General features: G+C 40.4%; 1 protein-coding gene across 1 annotated transcript in view; it reads right to left on the bottom strand.

Annotated features, from left to right (window-relative positions):
• The window catches only part of ALS2 (alsin Rho guanine nucleotide exchange factor ALS2), a 77500-nt gene extending 65938 nt beyond the window's left edge, over positions 1-11562 (bottom strand). Inside the window, 2 exon segments of the mRNA XM_032860067.1 lie at positions 11056-11144; positions 11480-11562. The gene's annotated coding sequence lies outside the window, so the exon portion shown is untranslated.
• Positions 11563-23918: the final 12356 nt, after the last annotated feature.

Raw genomic sequence — 23918 nt, 5'->3', positions numbered from 1 at the left:
CCTGAAGATAGGGAGATTACTGGGTTATCCTTGTGCTTATCACAAGCCTCCTTAGAAGTGCCAAGAGGGAGGCAGAAGGAGAGTCAGAGAAAGAGATGTGCAGACAGGATCAGAGAGACTGCTGGATTTGAAGATGGGAAGGCGGGAGCATAAACCAAAGAATGTGGGTGGCCTCTAGATGCTGGAAAAGGCAAGGAAACAGATCCTCTCCTAGAGCCTCCAGAAAAGAATGCAGCCCTGCTGACACCTTGATTTTAGCCCAGTGAGACTCATGTCATACTTTTAACCCAAAGAACCGCAAAAACAATAAATCTGTGCTATTTTAAACCACTAAATTTGTAGCGATTTGTTAAACAGCAACAGAAAGCTAGCTAATATACTGTTTCATAGACACCTTTCTATATCAGTATTTATAAATCTGTCTTATTTTGCTTTAATATGTTTGACTTCTTCCAAGAAGATACATCTACCTGAGACTCAGAGCAATGAGAAAGAAATGACAGCTAAGAAAACGTAACTAGAAAAGAATACTACAGCTAAATGTGGAAAGCTTGTGTTACAAAGTTTTATCTCACATACTTAAATGTAACTCTATTCAACCTAACATTCTTTCTTGGGCATGAAGCCTACATTAAAAAGAAAATAAAATAAACCTAACATTCTTTCTCAATTAATGTATCCGTAAGAAAAAGTAAAGCTGAAATTTTTGTTTTTCTAATATTTTTATGATCCCCTATAAGGAAATCTTTAAGATTTGCCTCAAGCATTCAAATAGCACCTAAACTTCCTTTAAGCTCTCTCATTGCTTCACATGTTTGTTATAAAACTGCCTAATCATGGGGTTTCTTCTGGGGATAGTTCTCTCCAGATAAACTTTAAGATTCTCATTCTACATTCTTTTGGGAGACAGAATCCCTAAACTCTGCTTCTTTTCTACTCTTATAGTAACTTTCTTTCAGATGCCTTTATTATATTAATTAGCTCTGATAAAGAAACCGCGTGATGTTGTACAGTCGAAATATGGAGTCCTCGGGCGCCTGGGTGGCTCAGTGGGTTGAGTCTGCCTTCAGCTTGGGTCATGATCTCAGGGTCCTAGGATCGAGTCCCGCATCAGGCTCTCGGCTCAGCGGGGGGCCTGCTTCCTCCTCTCTCTCTGCCTGCCTCTCTGCCTACTTGCAATCTCTCTCTGTCAAATAAATAAATAAATTCTTAAAAAAAAAAATATGGGGTCCTCTTTTGCCTTGCATGGTCTTTCAGAGATCAAGGACATCTATAAAATGAGCAAAACAGACTCAAGCATCCCCTCCAGCTCTTAAATTCTATGAGTCACAGAACAAAGCTAGATTCATGTTAAGGAATGCCATCTATACTTTAAATTATCTCCCTTACAGTGAAAGGTAAAGCAGTTAAACTCTCAGATGGCCCTTTAAAACAAAAACCAAACCTTGGTTCTTAACAATCTGACTCCATCTTTAGATCCCATTGGAAACAACCTCCTGCTACATTTGAGAGAGAAATAAGCTACCTTGTACAAACACCAGAATCTGAGAGTGCCCCCCCAAAAATGTGGTCTAGGCATCCGAATTATTGTTAGATAAAGCTACAAATGATCGACAGATCCACAAAACCCTAACCAGAAATCCAAAGTACCCCTCCATCAAATGAATAAAATCTTTAAAAAAGAAAAAAAGAAAGAAAAATCCAAGCCCAAAAAGCTCTGAAAACTAAGTTTTTTCATAATTCAAACTCTGGCAAAATCTAATCTGTTTTAAACTTATCTGACAGCAAACCTGACCTGAACTAATAGGAGGCTAGTTTTTGCCCCTTTAGTGTGAATAGTCATATTTTGCTGTAGAAATATTAATATAAAAGGGGCGACTGGTTGGCTCAGTAGAATGTGTGACTCTTGGTCTTGGGGTTTTATGTTCAAGCCCCACATTGGATGTACAGATTACTTAAAAATAATTTTAAAATCTTTTTCAAAAAATAAATATTAATATGGTTATGGGGTGGTACCAAAGATCCCACAGAAAGTGTTACATAATACACGGTTTATGCACATCACTTTAAATATCAAAAAATTCTGAATTCTAAAACATACATTGCCTCAAGGGGTCCAAGAAAGGGACTTGGAACTTCTATTTTTTTTTTTTTTTTAAGATTTATTTATTTGAGAGAGAGAAAGAGAGCAAGCTTGAGCAGGGGGAGAGACAGAGAGAGAGGGAAACAATCCTCAAGACTCCCTGCTGAGCACAGAGCCTGACAAGGGGCTTGATCCCAGGACTCCAAGATCATGACCTGAGCCAAAATCAGGAGTTGGAAGCTTAACCCACTGAGCCACCCAGGCACCACAGGAACCTGTATTCTAAAACAAACAACTATCATTTTTGGTAGGGGTCCCCAACTTTTAACTATTTTATATTTCCTTTAGTTACTTTTATGTACTTTTAATATAAACTTCATCTTGACCAGTATATTAGAAAGTTGCATTGCTTACAAAACACTCTATAGGTGCTTTAACAATGTATTCCAATGGTGATGATTTATGTTCGTCTCCAAAGTTTTAAGTCTATTTTATGGTAAACATATTCACATACAGTGCCCAAATTAATTTTGCAAGGAGTATCCTTGCAAATACTGACCTGGCTCATCTTCTCGGTGGAAGAAGGAAGCCTGGGTTCTTTAATTTCATACAAGGTTATCAATTTGGTAGAAGAGAAAGAGGTAAACAAATGGGAGAGGTATATTGTCCTAGAACAACTAGGACCTGGTGATATATTAGACATAACTGGAATATAAAGAAGGAGGTATCAAAAATGATTTCTAGGTTCTCCCTTGAACTGTGTATTGGTGGTACTATTTACCATGATGGAGAAGAGTAAAAAAAGATAGGATTCTGGGGGCACCTGGGTGGCTCAGTGGGTTAAATCCTCTGCCTTCGGCCCAGCTCATGATCCTAGGGTCCTGGGATCGAGCCCCGCATCAGGCTCTCTGCTCAGCAGGGAGCCTGCTCCCCAACCCCCCACCCCCACTTGTGATTTCTGTCTGTCAAACAAATAAATTAAAAAAAAAAGACAGGATTCTGAAGTAGAAGATTCTGGTTAAGATAAGGGTTTTTTTAATGTTAATTTCAAGATGCCAGTGAGAAATCCTATGGTACCTAGCAAAAGCAGCTAAATACATGAGTACAAGGTTCAGAAAAAAGGTCTCAGCTATTGATAGAAACTTGGGAGGCATATGAATAATATGTGAAATGAAGACAATGCAGAGTATCACTGGGTGTGTCCTAAGAGAAAGGGAGGAACAGAATCAAGCTGTAAGGAGGTCCTGCACCTAGAGGTTGGTTAGGATGAGGAACAAGCGGTAAAAACTGGCTCAGAAGTGACCTGAGAGGTGGGAGAAGCATGAGGCTATGTGCACCCATAAAAGCAAAGCAGAGTGTTTCCAGAAGAAAGGCCTGGTCAATTAGGTCAATGCTGCTGGGGTCTCATAGGATGAGAGCTGAAAAGTGTCCAGCGCATATGCCAACACAGAAATCAATGCTGAGCATGGCCACAGTTTCAGTGGTGATAGGGGACTGAAAACCAGATTATACTAGGTTGACTTTAAATGCGAGGTAAAAAATAAATAAATAAAAATAAAAGGGAGGTAAGCACAAGAAAATTAAGTTCATGTAAAGAACTCTTTGAAAAACACTGTCAAAATGACAGAAATGGAGCAATACCTAGAGAAGAATGTGAAGATAAAGGGTGTGTTTTTTGCATGTGCAGTGCTGGGGAGATGATACAATACAAACATGTTTGCATTGACAATGACACCAATCCTAGATGCAAGGGACAGAGGGAAGAAACAAGGTCCTGGACAAAGTGAAAGACGAAAGACGACAGCATCTGGAACACGTGTTTTAGAACTGATCTTTCACAGGAGGAAGGGTCTATGTTTTTTTTTTTTTTCCTAAAGATTTTATTTATTTATTTGACAGAGAGAGAGAGATCACAAGTAGGCAGAGAAGCAGGCAGGGGGTGGGGGGGGGAGCAGGCTCCCTGCTGAGCAGAGAGACAGATGTGGGGCTCGATCCCAGGACCCTGAGATCATGACCTGGGCTGAAGGCAGAGGCTTAACCCACTGAGCCACCCAGGCGCCCCGGGTCTATGTTTTAATAAAAAATGAAACAGATCTAGAGTACAGATACACAGACACAGTTTCAGATATAGACAGGGGTACAGATTTCATGGTGAGAGAGAGAGTCTCATATGATGCCATCTGTTAAGTGACTAGGACTTCATAGTACATGTGTGCTATGTATTCCAGTCTCACTCCTGGCTCCAGTCATTCTGTTTCTTTATTCCATCTTGCCATATTATACATTTTTGCAAACTGCCTTAAATCCCTTTATGACAGCAAAATATAAATTTTTAAAAAATTTAATGTGCAACAGAAATTTGCTAGTGAACTACTATCTCACTTGCAAAGAGAAAATTAAATCATGTACAATCCTCTTTGTTCATCTCTAGTAAACTCTGTTCTCTGGATAAAGTCCTTTTTCCTTAACGATTTAGTGAAAGATAAATTTGTAAGTCATAAATACATCAACTTTCAAATCCTGAAATTTCCACAACTAACACCACGCATGGTTTTTTTGTTTTGTTTTGGTTTTTTTTGTCTATTGTGTTCCGGGTATGCCAGTCTAAAATTTCTGTGAAAGCCAAAATGTCTTATTCTCTATTGTAGCCCAGCTGCTTAACATAGTCCTGATCTATAACAAGTACTCAATAAATATCTGTGGCGAGATTAGGCCCACATAAAGAAGCTCCTGTCCTTAAGGAGTTTACACGCTATCATGTTCTGTCTTTCTGGCTAGAATCACGGCTCTCTATAGACACCACCCTCAAAGAAAAAGCCAGTAAAACAGCACTTCCAGGCTTACTCTCTTGTCTCACTTACTGTTTTAAAATAGGTATATTGATTAAACAACTGCAATAATTGTAGCTACAAGAGTAATGATAATTAGAGATTAGAATGACAAGACATTAAGACAGGACAATAAACAATAGATTAGTAAATTGTATTTCGTATCCACTGCAAAATTTTAAAATTGCAGGCGCTTACACTTTCTAAAGTTTGAATTGGCTTCATTTTATTAAAATGTAGTAAACCAGGGGCAACTGGGTGGCACCTGAACGACTGGCTCAGTTGGTTGAGTGGCCGACGACTGGTTTCAGCTCCTGTCATGACCTCAGGGTCCTCGGATGTAGCCCCCATGTCAGGCTCTACGCACAGTGCGGAGTCTGCTTGTGGATTCTCTCTCCCCCTCTGCCCCTAGCCCAGCATGGGCACACTCTCATTCTCTCTCTCTCAAATAAATAATCTTTTAAAAAAATTTTAAATGTTGTAAACCAGACCTTATATCATGAATGTAGTAAAAAATAATTTAAGACACTATGCTATTTTACACATGGCAAATGCTCAATGAATATTTTTTTAGAGACTCAGTCAATATATTTATACATGGATCAAGGCAACTTATGACCTGACTTACTATACTATCTATACACCAATAACTGCTGCTTCCTGGGTATCCCACCACCGAAGCCTTTACCAACACTGATGAAGGTTGGGGAACACTCACCTTGCACTGCAGCCTTGACAAACCAACCATCACCAGAGGCTGAGGCCACTTCAAATCCCGGTCGTCTTAGCCTTAATTACAACACAGAAGGCAGTCCATGATACAACTATGGGAGCTGACTGGCCCCTTAAATACTGACCCAGAGTTCAAGGATTCAGTAAATTAACGCACTGAATAAAGTAAGTCAGCAGGCTAGCCTAGAAAGTACTTATTATTTATTATGTTGTTACTAATGGGATAATGCACTCACTAAGTCATTGATTCAAAATATATTATAAACTTCTGGAGGTCAGAAACTATGATTTATTCATTGGTGCATTTTTGTAACCATAGTAACCACTAGGTACAAGTGGGCTACGTTTAAGTGAGGGACTCAGTGAGAGATGCCACTTTCAAATGATGTAGATTTCTACCACCTATAATAAAAGTCAATATAGGACACAAAAGGAAAGTGTCTACTTATAAAAACTCTCAGTTTGCTGATGGTATTTCCTAACAATGAAGATGCTTTTATTTCATGTCAGTTCACAAATATTATACAACCCAGGAAATAACGGTCTCTTAGTACATGGAGACAGTTTTCGGTGCCATCAGGGACACGACACTTCACGGTCTCTCTCTCATGGGCTGCTATTTTCCCCTTGAAAATTACTAAAATTACACTCTTCTGATTATGAAAATCCTCTAAAATGGATATTACCCACGGGTGGAGGGGGAAGGAGGGGGGTAAATACAGTAAAACAAACGCCCAGCAATGCCCATTTAGCTCCTTTTTGTATACACTGCAAAATTTTTAAAATGTATTTTCCCAAATTAAAATCTCCATGAAACAGTTTGATGGATATTATACTAGGAACTGAATTTCAAATTCTCAGGTACTGTAACAATTTGTGTCTGTTATTACATGATAGAGTGTAATTTCTGATACAAATTGTTTATTCCTTTAATATTTTGCTACTATTCTCTCATTTAAACGGCCACAATTTTTTTTTAAATAAGACAATACTACACAAATACATTTCAAAGTATGTTGGCTTATTTTACCAATCAAAAACATCTGGGACTTAAGGTCATCGTGGGGCCATATAAATGAACAGGGGGTATACATGCCAAAAAATAGTGTTCTGGAGACATAAATCCTACTTATTTTGAAAATGCTAGTAACAGGTATTCTTTTTTTTTTTTTTTTTAAGATTTTATTTATATATTTGAGAGAGAGAGAGAGGAAAGAGAGAGAAAGCAGGGGGAGTGGTAGGCAGAAAGAGAAGCAGGACCCTGGGATCATGACCTGAGCTGAAGGCAGATGCTTAACCAACTGAGCCACCCAGGCACCCCACATAACAGGTATTCTTCATTAGGAATCAAAGTTTATTTAACTCAAGTTTAAATACTGAGGTTAAATAAGGGATCAGCTATTAAATTTACTATTCACTACTTGAACCATTTAACACATGCTCATCATGTTTACTTATTAATACTTATTTAAGAGAGAATTAGATTTTCTTTGAGCAGTAACTAGGACACCTGCAGTCACAGTATAAATTCAGTTTCATCACACTGTAATAAAATGTAACCAACCCAAATTTTAAAAAGTGTTAATGACAACATGATATCTGTGGTCATTTCGTATCTGAGTCACTCTATCCAAATTCCTTTTAGGACTTTATGATATATTCTGCTCCCCCATCCTTTGAGAGATCATGATCAATGTAAGCTTGCATTCCCCAAGAGTCTCGAGAACGTAAATTCCTCTGTAACCTTTTAAGAAAGTATTCCTCATCTTAAGAAAAGCATTTTCGCAGGAGCACAAGTCAAACAGCAAAATAAAATTGACTAAATAATTGGTCTGTCTCCTCTCCTTGTAAAAAGCTTTACACAGTGGAGCTGCAGTGGCACATCCTTTTCCTATTACATAAAGAAAAGAATTATTTTTCCATAGACAACTACCATGAGACTAGAAAGTAAAATAAAGAAAGCATACCAGAAGAGAGCCCTAATCATAAATAAAAATTTTATTTTTAAATTTTTTTCTCTAATTACATAGAATTTAAATGAGAACAGAATTAAAGTTAAAATTTTCAAGTGCTAGTTTCACAAACTATCTTAATTATACATAAGCCTGTAAAAATAATGAATAACTCCATGTTGATCTCCCATCATTCAGTTTTAACAAATGTTAACATATTTTTATATTTGCTTCAACTATTTTTAAAATAGAAAGAAACATTACACAATTTTCTGAAAGCACTCCACCCAAACTTATCTCCCAGAGTTAGCCACTATTCTTAAAGTTAATGTGTTTTATTTTCCATATGTTCTTGTACTTTAATGTATTTCATTAGATACACATGTAAGCTATATTCTTTTAAAACTGCATAAATGCATCCTATTGTAGACATGCTTTGGCAACCTGCTTCCTCACTCATTATTATGCTCTTGAGATGTATCCACGTTGATAGGTATGGATCTTGTTCATTCATTTTTACTTGGGGATAGTATTTCATTCCATGAATAAACCATAGTTTATCCATTAACCTACTAAAGTACAGCTGGATTGTTCTACTTCATTGCTATTTTAAGAACTGCTAAAATCATCTTTGCTGCATGCTTGCCTGGGCAGTTGCCCTAAGTTTAGTTAAGAATTCATCTCAACAAAAATTTGGTTGCAGAAGAACCCCAAAACGAAAGTTACCCATCCAGATGCCATCATTGGGTTTAACCACCATGTTCCTAACAGGGAGATCATGTGAAATGAAGAATTGTATGAGGATGCTAAAGAACAAAATTTATTTAATAATTTTTATTTAATAAATAAATAATTTTTATTATTTATATTATATGTAAAAGAGAACCATGAGTTGATTAGTGAAATTAATGATACTAAAGTTTATCTCTATGAGCATAATTCTCTGTAGCCAACTGAAACTCTATGAAACAGCCCCAGTCTGTACATTTTCTCCAAAAAACAAGTCTCTATTAGGGGTGCCTGGGTGGCTCAGTTGATTAAGTGCCTGCCTTGGGCTCAGGTCATGATCCCAGAGTCCCAGCGCTGAGCCCCACATTGGGATCCCTGCTCTGTGGGGAGTCTGCTTCTCCCTCTGCCCCTCACCCCACTCTCGTGTGAGTGCTCTCTCTCAAATAAAATCTTAAAAAAAAAAAAAAGAAAGAAAAAGAAAAAGAAGTCTATATGAAAGAGTAACCCTGCAAGAGCCCAAACAAGTACTCATTATCTCACTGATTTAAATATTTTTGCTCTACCCATGTGGATCACTTACTTCAGCTACTGTACCAATTTCTCAGCTAATCTACCAACTGTGTGATGCAACAAACATCCAGACATAATGTAAAGACAGCACCAGAACATACATAGTGTAAGAGATGGGTATAGGAAAATAAATGCAACATTCAAAAGAACCATGTCACAGTTTGTTACTATTTTATTTGTGGTTACTGTGCATTTTCTTAAGGACTGATAACCTACAAAATCTACTACTCTCTTATTACCGATGGTTTTCAACAGAGAAGAGTAACAAGAAAGAAAAACAGCTTTTAAAAAAGCTCTACAAGTAAAATCTCTAATATAGTTGGAATATGTGCTAGGTTTAATCCCACAAAGTTAAAAAAGGGCTCAATGATCTAGAAAGTCATTAAAATCCTCACAGCACTCCTCGGAGTGTCTGAGAAAGGGGCTCAATCTCATACTACCTAAAAGCATCCCTTCTTTTACACCATCTCAAAAATCACCAATTTTTACCTTTCCTTGTAGTTTTTTAACTCATACCTTACCTAGTGTCATATTCATAAAAGATTATAAAAGGTTTTTAGAAGTCAGTCATATTCTTCAGAAATACTTTAAAATGGACTCAGCAGTACTGCATTAAACCCATACTTTTCGTAGAAAGGTAATTAATAGAACTCTCTCCACCTAATCACACAAAAGTGAAATCATGTGTCGGTGAAGTTCATAACACACTCTTGTGTCTTTAACAGTCAAAATGCCCAAAGTTAAGTGTCTCAGAAGAACAGAAATTCTGAAAGGCTGAAATCTGGACAGAAGGAATTCCCGCTGGTACTGCTTCAATCTACTTAAAAAAATAAGAGGATTACCTGATACAACTCAGACCCCCCCACCCCAACACCAGATGACCTTTCGGTACTTTATTTTCTGGATGATTATCTTTTCAAATGTTAATATTGTGAAACAGATTTGAATTTCTCTTGCTATAACTATGAACCCTGAATATGCCAATACTATTCATAGTTTGCAAACTAAGTAATAAATGTAAAGTAAGTACAGATTCCAAAAGCATCTTTCACACTAAAAAACCCTTACTGAATACCAAAGTTACTACAGACCAACCAGAAGACCTATTTCCTGTAACTATCAGATGTCTGTATCAGTAAATTATCTGGAAACTATCTCTTGAATTTAAAAAGTGAATTATATTTCTTTTCTAAATATATTCAGTTCTCTTTCCCACTTAGAAAACAGTGAGTCAGTGTGGGTCATGAGATAGTGGAAGAAGAAATAATTATAAAAATAGGAAATATATATGTACTGAATATTTACCACAGCCAGGCACTGTCATAATACATGAACCATTAAATGTAAAGGTACTTTTATGAGAAAGGTACTTTAATCCTCAATTTAGAAGAAAAATAATGTAGAAAAGTAAGTAACTTTCCCCAAATCAAAGAATAAGTGGATGTGATGTCAGGTATGTCCATATCCAAAGCCCATGCTTGCTTACATTATTAAGATTAAAATATTGCAATTTACTGCAAAAGCAAATTTTTCACTGCCTTAAATACTCATTAACGCAAGAGTCAAGTGGTCACTCGAAATCATTCATATTCATGATAAACCAGGGAGGGGAATGGACCAACATCTTGCTGAATTTTGATACCTGTTCCGAATAAACACACATCGCACAATTTTATTCTATAAGGCCTTTTAAAAAACATATACAGCCACCAACAAATTTAAAAGGCAAGAGACAAAGATCTGTGTTTGTGTTTAACAGTTATTTCTTTTTCCATCCTAGAGAGAATACTGCCGCTTTAGCCGGCGTGTTTTTCCTCTTCCCTCATCATCAAAGCCCTAAGTAAGCCAGAGTACAACACTTCTGCCAACCTACAGTCGCTTGTCTCCAAAGTAGCCCTACTACCCAGAGGACCAACACCAGCGTCGGGACCATTTCCTAATGACAGACCTATGTTACTTTCCTGTCTTCGCCTCTTAAAAGAACTGCTCACCCTCTGATGCTCACTTGACACGCCAAAGGACTCGGTTAAACGACTCATTCTTATTATCAAAGTCATTGTCTTTTTCAGCAACCGCCCTTTAAAGCCAACGAAGCACCAGGTCCACCCTCCACTGTGATCTGCATCCTGGGACATCCTCTGTCCCCGCCTGGGACACTCACCAAGGTTCGCGGCCAGGGACTCCGGTTTCGGTGCCGAGAGCCTGGAGCGGGCATTCAATAAATCCTCATGAATGGGTGAAGGAAAGGACCTGTGGGTGGAGGCGGGAAAGGGGTCGTGAAAAAACTTCCCGCCGCTCAGACCAATGCAGTGGCACCCCATCTGGGGAGGGAAGTAAGGGGGCGAGTGGGAGAACCTGGGGCCGGGACAGGGGGCCGCGTCGGGTGCTCCTCGGCGGGCAGGAGCCGACCGTCGGACGCAAGCTTTTTGGAAGACGCGGGCGCCGTCTCTGTAGGTCACCAAGCGCGCTCCCGGGCCTCGGTCTGAGCCTCCGCCTCTCTCTCCTACCCCTGCCTCCCGCACACAGGACAGCCGGGCCGGGGCCCTGCGAAGCCAAGGGCCGATCGGAGACTCAGCCTCGCTCACCTGACGCTCCACCGGCAGCACCGCGGTCTGCATCCGGCGCGAGCTTCTCAGCCCAGCGGGTCCCTGAGATCAGCTGATTCACCGGGGGGCGGGGCCTCTGAGGGGCGGGGCTGCGGGGCGGTCAGATAGTGTGAAGGCGGGCCGGGATCGCCCCCTGAAATAGGTGGAGTTAGACGCCGACGGCGTCTGATAGCGATCAAAATTATCCAAGAGGCCTTAGGCACTGTGGGTAATGTCCTCAGGAGTACTGCCCCTCCCTCAGGATAGGGCGGAGCGACCAGACCTAAAAAACGCGCTTGGACGGTGACGTAACATGGAGTCGCCGGGGCCTAACTACCCGGGAGCTTCCATGGTAACAGGTGGTGAGGAAAGTGACCGGGAGCTGCAGGCATTTTGCTGCCACCTCAAACTGCAGAAGTCAGAAGGATGAGTTCGCTAGTCTTTACAGGGAAAAGGCTAGAATATCTTCTGCTTCTACGGACTATACCCTAACGGTAGTCCCTTCCGCCCCGCAAATGACGTCATTGGCAAGCGGCGCCAGTTGGCCCTAGTGTCCACGCTGTTTTTACTTGGTTGCAACCCCGAAAGATGGAATGGGGTAGGAGTAAATAAATTGGCATCTTTTATGATTCCGCACAGCGTTCCCCAATGTGCGATCTGAGTAAAACTAGTCTGAATGCTCAGCACACAGTTTCGCAACAGTCTGCTTGTCGCAGCCTCAGCCCCACCCCGACTCAGCTCGCAGCTGATAAGTCCTCTCAGGAAGATTTTCCCGAGCCGCCACGTTTGGCACACAGTGCGTGCGAACTTTCTGCTGCCAGGCAGTGTGCCATCCCAGAGCCTGCAAACCTGCATTCAGTCCATCAGCGACAGAGATACAAAGTCTGAAGTTCCTTTGCATAAACGTTCCGTCACGTTCACCTTCAGCCCCAATGCCTCCTTGATCCTCCGCCCCTTGCAAAATCCTTAAGGTCTGCACCGATTCGGCCAACCTTGTCCACTCTTGCACCAGTGCTTAAAACAACATAACCTTGAGAATTGGCAGCGCTGCAAACGAAGGGTGTCCAACTTCAGTCGGGACTTACATCTGGGCAGGCAATCTTGCGAAGCCTAAAACAGTCCTTAACACCTGGCTACTAGGAATTTCTCTTTTATTCCCAACCCGAACACGTTGCTAACTGAACTTTACCTACCCTTCGGTAAACAGTTTTTAAAAATGAAAATTTAATGTGCTATGGTGAGTGCTGTGACGTGTGTAAACCTGGCGATTCACAGACCTATACCCCTGGGGCTAATAATACATTGTATGTTTATTTAAAATTTTTAAAATTAAAAAAAATGAAAATTTAAAAATTGTCTCCTACGTTTCTGAGGAAAATGGGACCACTTGGGATGGATTGCCCTAACTCCCACCAACCACTATTACAAAACCTACCTGCAGCCCTAGTCTTTCAGTTTTCCTTTTCCTGATTTCTCCTTGGCTTCTGGGACACACTCCTTCTGGGTTTTCCCCCTATTTCTTCAGACCTAGCCCTAACCCTAACCTGTCCCTTAAGTTCTTGGACTGAATAAATATTTATTGCATACTTTATTATGTGCCAGGCACTATTCTAGGCACTAGAGAGACATGATAATGAACAAAACAGACAAGGGTCATCGCTCTAGTGGAACTTCCACTCTGATAGTGTAGAAAAATCATTCCAAAGATGGCAACTGTCAAGTCTTTCCTCCACTTGATGTCAAGAGATGGATTCTATTTCCTCTTCACCTGAGTATGGGCTAGGATGTTTTTCTTTTTTAACTGAAAAAAATAAGGCAGAAATGAAGTTCTGGGACTACTGAGTCAAGGCCTTAAAAAGAATTGGCAGCTTCCACATACCTCCCCCTCTGAAAAGCCGGTTGCCATGCTTTAATAAATGTCAAGTGTTCTAGAGGTTGATAAGAGACGATGTGAAGAGATAGGCCACATGGAAGAGCATTAAACTGCCAAAACATAAGCAGAGACTTCTGAGACCTTCCAGGCCAACCCAGTTACCAGCTGAATGCAGCTGAGTGAAACCAGCCAGTGCTAAGAGGAGCAGAACACCCTAGTAAAGTCCTGTCTGAACTCCTGACCCAATTTCCCAAGAAATGGTAAATTGATGTTTTTAACCACTAAGTTTTGGGATGGTTGGTTATGCAGCAAAGCCTGAAACAGTGGGAAGAGTGAGAGCTACTAAACTAACATGGTGATCACTGGGCTATACAGAGGCAAAAAAGGGAAACAGTCAACAAAACTAAAAGGCAACCTACAGATTGGGAGAGGATATTTGCAAACTTCTTATCATATAAAGGGCTAATATCCAAAATCTATAAATAACTTATCAGAGGCACCTGAATGGCTCACTGGGTTAAGCCTCAGTCTTTGGATTGGGTTGTGATCTTAGGGTCCTTGGATTGAGGCCCGCATTGGTCTCCTTGCTCATCAGGGAGCCTGCTTCTCCTTCTCTCTCTGCCTGACTTTCTGCCTACTTGTGACCTCTCTCTCTTTCTCTGTCAAATAAATAAAAAATAAATCTTTGAAGAAAAAAAAAAACTTATCAAACTCAACAACCAAAAAACAAAAAAATCCAGTCAAGAAATGGACAGAAGACATGAAAAGACATTTCTTCAAAGACATGCAAATGGCCAACAGACACATGAAAAAATGCTCAACATCACTCATCATCAAGGAAATACAAGTCAAAACCACAATGAAATACCACCTCACTACCAGTCAGAATGGCTAAAATTAACGGAAACAACAGATGTTGGCAAGGATGCAGAGAACAGGGAACCCTCTCACGCTATTGGTGGGAATGCAAGCTGGTGTGGCCACTCTGGAAAACAGGATGGAGGTTCTTCAAAACGTTAAAAATAGAGCTATCCTACAACCCAGCAATTGCACTACTGGGTAATTATCCAAAGGACACAAACATAGTGATTCAAAGGTGCACATGCACCCCAATGTTCATAGCACCAATGTCTACAACAACCAAATAATGAGAAGAGCCCAGATGTCCATCAACAGATGAATGGGTAAAGATATATGTATATATACATACATATACAGCCCACATCTATATTCCATTATATTATATATGATATATATTTATATATATTGGAATTACATATATCCATTACACTATAATATAATACATAATGGAATATTACTCGGCCATCAAAAAGAATGAAATCTTGCCATTTGCAACAATGTGGTTGAACCAGAGAGTACTGTGCTAAGTGAAATAAGTCAGTCAGAGAAAGACAAATATATGATTTCTCTCATATGTGGAATTTAAGAAACAACAGATGAACATGGGGAAGGGAAAGAAAAATAGAATAAGATGAAAATGGAGAGGGAGGCAAACTCCAAGAGACACTGAACTCTAGGAAACAAGCATGGTTTCTGGAGGGGAGAGGGGTGCAGGGAAGGGATAATAGGGTGATAGGTATTAAGGAGGGCACTTAATCTAATGAGCGCTGGGTGGCATATGCTACTGATGAGTCCCTAAACTCTACCAGTGAAACTAATAATACAGTCTATGTTAACTAAACTGAACTTAAATAAAGAATTTTTAAAAAGAGGCAAAATAATATAGTAACTAAAAGCACATGCTTCTAGCCAGACAGCCTGGGTTCAAATCTAAGCCCCAGAACTTACTTTGTGAACTTGGCACAAGTTATTTAACCTGCATACCTCTGTTTCTTCATCTACAAGACAGGGATAGTAAAGTTATCTACTTTATAGGGTGATGTGAGGTTTAAAGGCAAATTGCTTACAATGGAAGCTGGCACGAGTGCATATTAATGTTGTGGTTGTTGCTGGGTTTTTTTTTTTTTAAGATAAGGTAAGCAGGAAAAATCTCTCTTCTAACGGGACAAATTTGGACAGATTATAAGAAGTGAGGACTCGTGGATATTTGACACTCCAGGCAAAAGGAAACAAGTCACTTGCGATGCTGCGAGCGCTGGATCTGAATGAGAAGAGTCTGAAAAAAGCTGAATGAGGCTGGAACTGAATGAAAAAAGGTTGAAAGGTAATAAATAAGGTAAGATCAGGTAAATGATTATTTGGTGTGGGAGGCAGGCCGGATCCTTGGATCCTTTCGGCCTTGGAAGGGACTTTGGGCTTATCTGAGTGATGTGCACAACTGCAGGGGCACCATCCTGGATTGTTGTAATCTGGCTTCAGTTTTTGTTTTTAAAGATTTATTTATTTATTTGACAGAGAGTGCAAGCCAGTGCACAAACTGGGAGGGCAGCAGTCAGCAGGGAGCAGGAGAAGCAGGCTCCCTGCTGATCAGGGAGCCCCTTGTGCGGCTGGATTGGAGTAGAGCCTCAGGCAGATGCTTTAACCAAATGAGCCACCCACACGCCCCTAACTTCTGCTATTCTGCTCTGTGCAGAGTGATCAGTGTGTAAGAGTTTGAGTCAAAACAGAGAGATCAGAAAGAGACTGTTGCAACAGCTGAGGCCAACAGAAATAAGACTTGACCTGGAGTGGCAATGAAGAAGTAGGCAAAAAAGGAGTTAGATTCCTATTGTGAAAGTGGAGCCTAAATATTTACACATGGATTAGGCATGAGCATTGAGAGAAAGAGCAATTCAAGCCTGAGATACTGGTAGAAACGTGCTATCATTTACTGAGATGGGCAAGACTGGGAAAAAGAGGCACGGGGAAATGCGGAGGAGGTACCAATTATTCAAATAGGGAGTATTTCATTAAGTCAGAGGAGAGAGGGTGAAGCCTTGGACTAGGGTGATTGTAGTACAAATTGAGAATTAGATTTGAGATACCCTCTGGAAGCAGAATTGGCATAATTGAATGATGGATTAAACATGATATTCAATTCAAATGCTGTCTGGGTTTTTTCTTGAACAACTGATTCATGGGAATTCCATTTTCTGAACTAGATGAGACTAAGAGGAAGCAACTCGGCATGGTTCGGGGTCTTTGGGATAAGACTTTGGGATACCTTTTTGGTATACAAAAGGAAATATCAAATTGGCAGTTAGTGTCTAAGGAGAAACCCGGGCTGGAGATAGAGATTTGAGGGTCATTTGCACAAAGGTGCCATTCAAAGCCAAAGGGATTAGATGAAATAATCTGGGAGGAAAGCAGAGATAAGAAAGTGGAGATAAGGACTGAGCCTGGGGTTGCCCAGACTTGGAAGTTCAGCGGAGGGTGAGGCAGGAAAGACAATTGCAGAGGAGTCCCCACAAAGGCAGGGAAAAAACCTAGAAAAGTGCCCACTTCACAGAAACCAAAGAGGCTTTCGAGAAGAGTGACATGTTAAATGGTGTTGAATGTTGCTAAACAGTAGAGATTAGGTCTAATAAGCCTCTGGATTTGATAAGATGGAATCTCTGGCGACTTGGCCAGAGCCCGATCGGAGGAGCAGTAGACACAAGCGGCTTTATCCGGAGTGAGTTAGAGAAAGAAGGAAGGAAGCGGAGACATCCACTTCCAGAAGTTTTCCTGTGAAGTGAAATAAAAACTTGGGGCAGTAGCTGAAGGGAGTGTGGAGTCAAGGTATAGAATAGATACCCAAAACCCAAGCATTAAAAAACCCCAATAGTTGATACGAAGGCAAACCTAGATTTCCTACTGCAGAAAATGTGACCTTGCAAAGAAAAGAAGGTATTTAGAAATGTCTTTCTATAAATCGTCATAGACTCAATACTGTCAGCACCCAATCTGAGTAGAATCTATTTATAAGCTCTTTTAGCACGGCATATATTCTACTAATTTGCGAAACTGTACACCTCTCTTGTTAGATTCGAAGCTCCCAGTCAGTGTTTTCCTCATTTTTTAAATTCCCTAGAGAATAGCACAGCACTTTATACTTTAGCCATTGTTTCATAAAATTATTTATTGAAATCTAGCAATTTAACAATTTGTTGGGGCACCTGGGTGTCTCAAGTAGGTTAGAGAGTCTGACTCTTGATTTCGGCTCCGGTCATGATGATCTCAGGGTCATGAGATCGGGCTCCACACTGGTCATGGAGCCTGCTTAAGGAAGGCAAGGATGTTCCTGGGCTCAAAAGGAAAAGGATTGAAGGCAATAGTTCACCTGCCCTGGGGCAATCAGTGGGTGCCTGTATGAATGTGTATCTGTGTTTGTGTGTGTGTGTGGGGGGGGGTGACGCAGTCTCTGGAAAGTAATATTTGGGCTAATTTTAATAATATTGCAATACAATATATTTTATAATATACTATTTGGAAAATGTATTTTATCCTCAAAACAACCCCATGATTGGTGTATTTCCTAAAATACAGATGAAGAAACCAGGGACCATGACTTTTCCAAGTTAATCCAACTACTCTAAACGGGAGAAGGCCTCAAACCCAGATGTCCAAATCTAGATCTTCAAACTCCAAATCTTGTCTTCCCCCTACTTCAACTCTGACTGGATTAAGGTGTAGAAGAGGGAGTTTAGGGCCAAGATAAAAAGTGGAATTCAAAAAAGAGATGATAGAGATGGACAGAAAAGAAGTAACGGGATTAGTAGAAGCCAGTACTAGAAACTGATAATAAGACTCATGGGAGGGCAGTGTACAGAGACATGCCTCAGAGTGGGGTCAAAGTGAACAAGGAAACAATGGTTCTAGGCTCCCACCCTGTACATGTGTGTGTATATGTGTGGGGTGAGGCTGTACCCACACATGTACATAAATGCTGTTATTTAGTTAACAGCCAATCTGGATGGGAGTATAAGATCTAGTTCATGCCCTCAGAGGATGTAGTTACCAACTTATTGGGAAAACAGTCAAAGTAATGATTAGAACGCACACTTCAGACAGTGATCCAAAAGTTCAGCCTTGAGAGAGATGAGTGGGGTGGAAGGGGGGAAAACAACCAAAGGTTCAGAGGCAGGACTTGAAGGAGGAACAGGTCCAGAGGTAGGAGGAACATGTCAGATGAAAAACACTGGAAAGTTCAGTCACAATAGCAAGGAAGGTTTGTAGGACAGTGAGGCTACAGGTGTGAACACAACAAAGAGGATGTAGATGACTGGGGGACCGGAGGTAGGTGGGGCAGGTTAGAATCTGGCCGTTAGAAGCCAGGCTGGGGAATTTAGCCTTGATTCCATAAGTATGCAGGGGGCCATTGTGGATCAGAAGTGACCAAAAAGGAATTTTAAAAATATAACAGAAAGTTTTGGTCTGCGTATCTTATTCTACTTGACCATTAAAATAGAGGCTATGTGTATGTTACACTTTTTATTCTTTTTTTTACACTTTTTATTCTTAATGAGATTATGTTTCTCTCCAGATAAAAAGGTTAGTTAAAAATAATTTAGACTTTGTTTCAAAAATGGATGCTGAGATTCTAAATGGCTGAATTTTAGATAAGGGGCACCCAACTCTCGATGACATCTGGGAACACTTTACTATGTGGCTGAACTTCATGAAAGAGGAGAATGACCCAAATGAGAAGCAAAGACCTGCTGATGACATATTGTAATTTAGGGAAATGACTTAAATAGAAATACTTCTACTCTTCTCATACCAAGAATAATTAGTGGATTGAATGACTAATCACCAGATGTAGGTAAGCAGATGCTAATGTGCTATTTTTAGAATGGAAGCCCATGGCTATATGAGTGTTGCTGAGACACATATTCATAAATTCTATATTATGACATGTAAATAACCATTAAAGCATAATTTGATAAAATGTAAATATCTATAGTTAAATACTCTTCTGTATCTGAGTTACTTTTGTATAATACGTGCCTAACAATGTTACACTTCTGCCTCTTATTGTTTCCTTGTCTCTCTCTTGTTGACAAAAACTGTTCTACTGACATATCTTAGCATTCTGATCTCAAGCTGGGCATTGTCACTTTTTTTTTTCCTCCTCAAGAGCAGTAGTTTGGGCCCAGAGCCCTCTTTTTTGTATGTATTGCAATGTATACATATAAATTGTCAAAAACACTTAAAGAAAACATGCAGGTCCCAACCTACAAAAAAAATGCTGTCTGAAAATATTTAATCGCAAGTGAGCTGTTTGAAACTTAGAACATGTTTTCCCGCAGAAACGGCGAGGTAAGTCATAGTTTAGTCCCTGACTAATCCGTAGATGTTCATTTGATTTATGATATTGTTCAAATAATGTGCATTTGCAACGAAAAAATACAGCTGAAAGCAACAACTGTGCACTACTTCATAATTTTAAACACAAGAAGGAAAACCCCTTTGTATGGAGCGGATTATTTTTCCTGAACGCGGGTACTTAAAAGCAGGTTTTAAGGGCCGAGGATGGAGAGTCGGTTGGAAGCTGCGGAGCTCCGGAGCGCAGAGGGGAACGGATGGGTGAGCGGGAAGCAGCATCCGCCCAGCCATACTGGAGCTGGCGCGACGGCGAGATCGTGTTTCCTTCTGCCGACACGGATCAAAATATCCTCCCCTATTTGGAATCAGTCCGGATAAGTTAATAAAAGCCCTACGACTTGGAAAGACATCTATATATAAAACCCTGCTTTGTCAATGCGTTCGCACGCCCGGGTGAGCCTTCACAGCGCGCCCTGCCCGGGCAGGGGGACCAACAGCCACTGGCGGGCGGGCGTCGCGGGCTGATTGGAAACCGCTGTTCTTGCGACAGCGATGCGGGATTGGAAAACACATAGGCACCTTGTCTTTATTAAAAGGTTGATACTGTGCTTTGTTAGGACCGTGGGCTTTTTAAAATTTTTTTTTAAATTAAATTTTATTTAATTTTTTATTTAATTTATTAAATAAATTTAATTTATTTAATTTTAAATTTTAATTAATTTTTTAAAATACAGCATTAAGGTTATTTGTTATTTTGATTTGTCTTGATTACTGGGTTTTGGGGGGGGGCGGTTTGATGCTCCCTGATCCCTCCTCTTAATCCAGGTACTTACTGGTGGGGACCAATAAGGAAGGACGGCCCACAGGCAGCACCCCCACGATACGCTTTTCTACCATCCTTTCTCCCTCTCGCCCTCTTTCCTCCCTCCCTTCCTTTTCTTTTTTATTTTTAAAATCTGCTTTTCTTACTTTGGGTCTCCAGCTTCAGCAACTTCTGGCTGTTACTGAAGGCTTTGACATGGCTAGGAGCCAACTGGCTGTTGGACCTTGGGAGCGGGGGAGAACACAGTATTTCTGAGGGGAAGAGGCCTAATCTATTTCGACAGACTTTAAAATACCTTTTTTTTTTTTTTTAAATGTGGTTAAACCCTCTAAATTTCAGAGCCTTGGGGCCAAGTCTAGTTTACCCATACCTAGTAACTGTTAGTTTTATGTATATGCTAAATACAGTGGGAGGGGAAAACAAATGAACACACAAACAACAACAACAAAACCTTAGGAAGTAATTGGACAAGAAGAAAAAAGGTATTTTAAAAAGGATTGTGTAAATGTGAGGAAGAGATTGCCTGGGGTGGAACCACGTTGGATGTGAGTGGCAAAATCCAAAGAAAGTTGGGGTGAGTGTGTGGTGGGAGAGATTTGGGGTTTGGGAGTGTCATTCTTTTGAGGAAAAAGAAGTTGAGAGGGAAGAAAAATCGATTTGGTCAGTTCTGTGTCCTGGCCACCAAGTGGTGCTGTGGGTACAAGACCGGCTGCCTTCAGAACTGAGGGACCAAGGACGTCAGGCTTCTTGGGAAAGAGATAGGGAGACGTCTCAGAGGGTTGGCCACGGAGTTCTCGGGGATCAGAAATTTACACATCAGGTTTTTGTAAGTTGTGCTTATTTGTATTTAAGTACCCCAATATATGCATTTTTTTAAAGTCATAGTAACTTGCAGGAGACATCTAAACCCTGCTGCTTTCAGTAGTGCAGAATGTACAAGAGTTCAGCATGAAAAAGGATGGGTTTCCGGGCAAGACCCCTTTTCTCTGACAGAGCAAGAAAGTTTAGGGCAATGTTAACGAAGGTTATGGGAGCATTTTAATGCATTCCACAGAAATTAACAATGTCAAGTTGTACAAGGTACCATTATTCTTTTTTTTTCTTATTTAATTCTGTCTCTATTTATAAAATCGTACTTTGTTTTTAGTTTCACCTACAACGCCCACAGGTTCCCTTCTTTAGTCACTAGCTTGAGCACTTCTGTAAAGGACCGATTGTTCTGACTATACACGGACTGTGAAGGGCGGCTGGAAAGAAATGCGTGGAGCTGAAGACCACAGGTGGAGGACGTTCATCTCCCACTACTTTCAGAAATGTATGCTTCCTATCAGAGAAGAAATTCTTTCATGTGGCTTAGGATATCATCATGACTATCAAAAAGCAAAATTTCTTTCCGCATGCAGGGGAATAGTGTGCTAAGTTTATGGATCCACTGTGTGTCAGGGGAAAGAGCGTTCATGGTGCTTAGGTGCTCATCGGGTGCGGACATGGTTAAGAGCACTGATCCTAGGGTCCATATCGGTGGGTTCAACTTCTGATTCCAACATTTATACTCTGAGAAACTTTAGACCATCCCCAGTTTTCTCAACTAAAGTTTGGAAAAATAATTATCTACACCACAGAATTCAATGAGATAATATATCATAAGTGCTTGGTAAGAAAGGATAAAAAAAAAAAAATGGTGCTAGGGAAAGAAAGGAAGACCAGCAGAGGCATGGAGATTTTTTGGTAAGACTGATTATCTCCCTATTTTTAAATTGTGTCAAGAAGGAAATGGTCAAGTAGGTTAAAAGTATGGATTTGGAGCTGCTCTGCCTTGGTTCAAATCTGGTTCCACCATGTCTTTTACTTATGTGGCCATATGCAAATTATTTAATACTTCTGACCACAGAGTTGTTATGAATAAATACAAATAAACCACCCATGTGTTTGCCTTATTATTATTGTCATCTTTTTTCTACCTATAGCCAGAGGACTTGGGCTAAGCATATGACAAGTTGCCATGCTATGGGAACTGACTATGCTATATTTCAAATCTATTTTTGTAAAAAGAACATTAAATTGCTCTTTTTAAATATAATACATTTAGGGACGCCTGGGTGGCTCAGTTGGCTAAGTGACTGCCATGTGGTTCAGGTAGGTCATGATCTTGGAGTCCCAGGATTGAGTCCCACATTGGGTTCCCTGCTCAGTGGAGAATCGGTTTCTCCCTCTGACCCTCCCCCTTCTCGTGCTCTGTCTCTCATTTTCTCTCTCTCTCTCTCTCAAATAAATAAATCTTTATAAATAAATAAATAACATACATTTAATGCCCATTTCAGTGGGCACTAAATCATCAATATAAGTCATTTATGGAATTTGTTTTAACGCATTCAAACTCAAGAAATTAAAACAAATGAACAATCATACAAATGCAAAGAACAACAGAGAGAAAACATCTGATCTGTAGAAGCACCTATGGATTTCCCAAGGATTCCTACAATTTTAGACCATCGGTCCTTCTTAGGTATAGCATTCAGTGTCATTGCATAGTTTGGCAAGCTAAGTCATCCTGTCACAAGAACCCTTGCAATTAGATTTCTGTACCTTTCATGAAATGTCTTTTTTAACCTATCATTTCTTTCCAGTAGTTTTAGAATGTGGATCTTCACAAACGGAATCACTCAGCATTCTCGAGCGTTCCATCTGTAGTTATAGTTTTAATCCACAGCAGGTCAACTGCTCTTTCAGAAGCAAAGGCCAGGATGTGGGGAGAGCCCCAATGAGAGGAAGGAATCTAATATCAGAGCCAATAGCACAGAACTTAAGCTAGGAAACTGGTAACTGGGACATTTGACATTTCTGAGCAGAAATTCCCAGGGCTCTAGAAATTGTTTTCTAAATCAGTAAGAATCTGTGCTCCGTGGTCATTGTGCTCCGTGTACTTTCTCAGTAACTCATCAGTATTTTGTTTTTGTTTTTGTTTTTTAAGGTTTTATTTGTTTATTTGACAGAGAGAGATCACAAGTAGACGGAGAGGCAGGCCGAGGTGGGGAAGAGGGGGTTGGGGGAGGAAGGGGGGTGGGGGCGGCGGGGAAGCAGGCTCCCTGCTGGGCAGAGAGCCTGATGCGGGGCTCGATCCCAGGACCCTGAGATCATGACCTGAGCCGAAGGCAGAGGCTTAACCCACTGAGCCACCCAGGCACCCCTAACTCATCAGTGTTGAACCTTATTCTTTCTTGAAGGCACTGGAAATAGAAGGTAACGCTAGAATGTATGCCATCACCATCATTGCGGAAACTAAGTGCACGTAAACAAATAGCACACTGATATGCGATAGTAATATGATGTGAATAAAGAGCTCCAAGTAAAGGAACAAAGGAGACCCAGATTCTGTATGCTTGCAGTTCTGTTTGTTGTCAGAAGACAGCACTCTCAGCATGTATAAGTTTCAAGTCAAGCTACTCCAGCAAGAAGGAAGACATTTGATTTAAGAAACTCACTCTATAGCTTTTTCTCTTTTTAGAAAGAGATCTGGAGAGAGCACGTGCGAATCG

This window comes from Lontra canadensis, unplaced genomic scaffold, assembly GCF_010015895.1.
Source record: "Lontra canadensis isolate GAN:19392208 unplaced genomic scaffold, GSC_riverotter_1.0 scaffold18, whole genome shotgun sequence".
Taxonomy (NCBI): domain Eukaryota; kingdom Metazoa; phylum Chordata; class Mammalia; order Carnivora; family Mustelidae; genus Lontra; species Lontra canadensis.
Note: the sequence above shows the minus strand (reverse complement) of the source record. Positions and strands in the feature narration are given on the sequence as shown.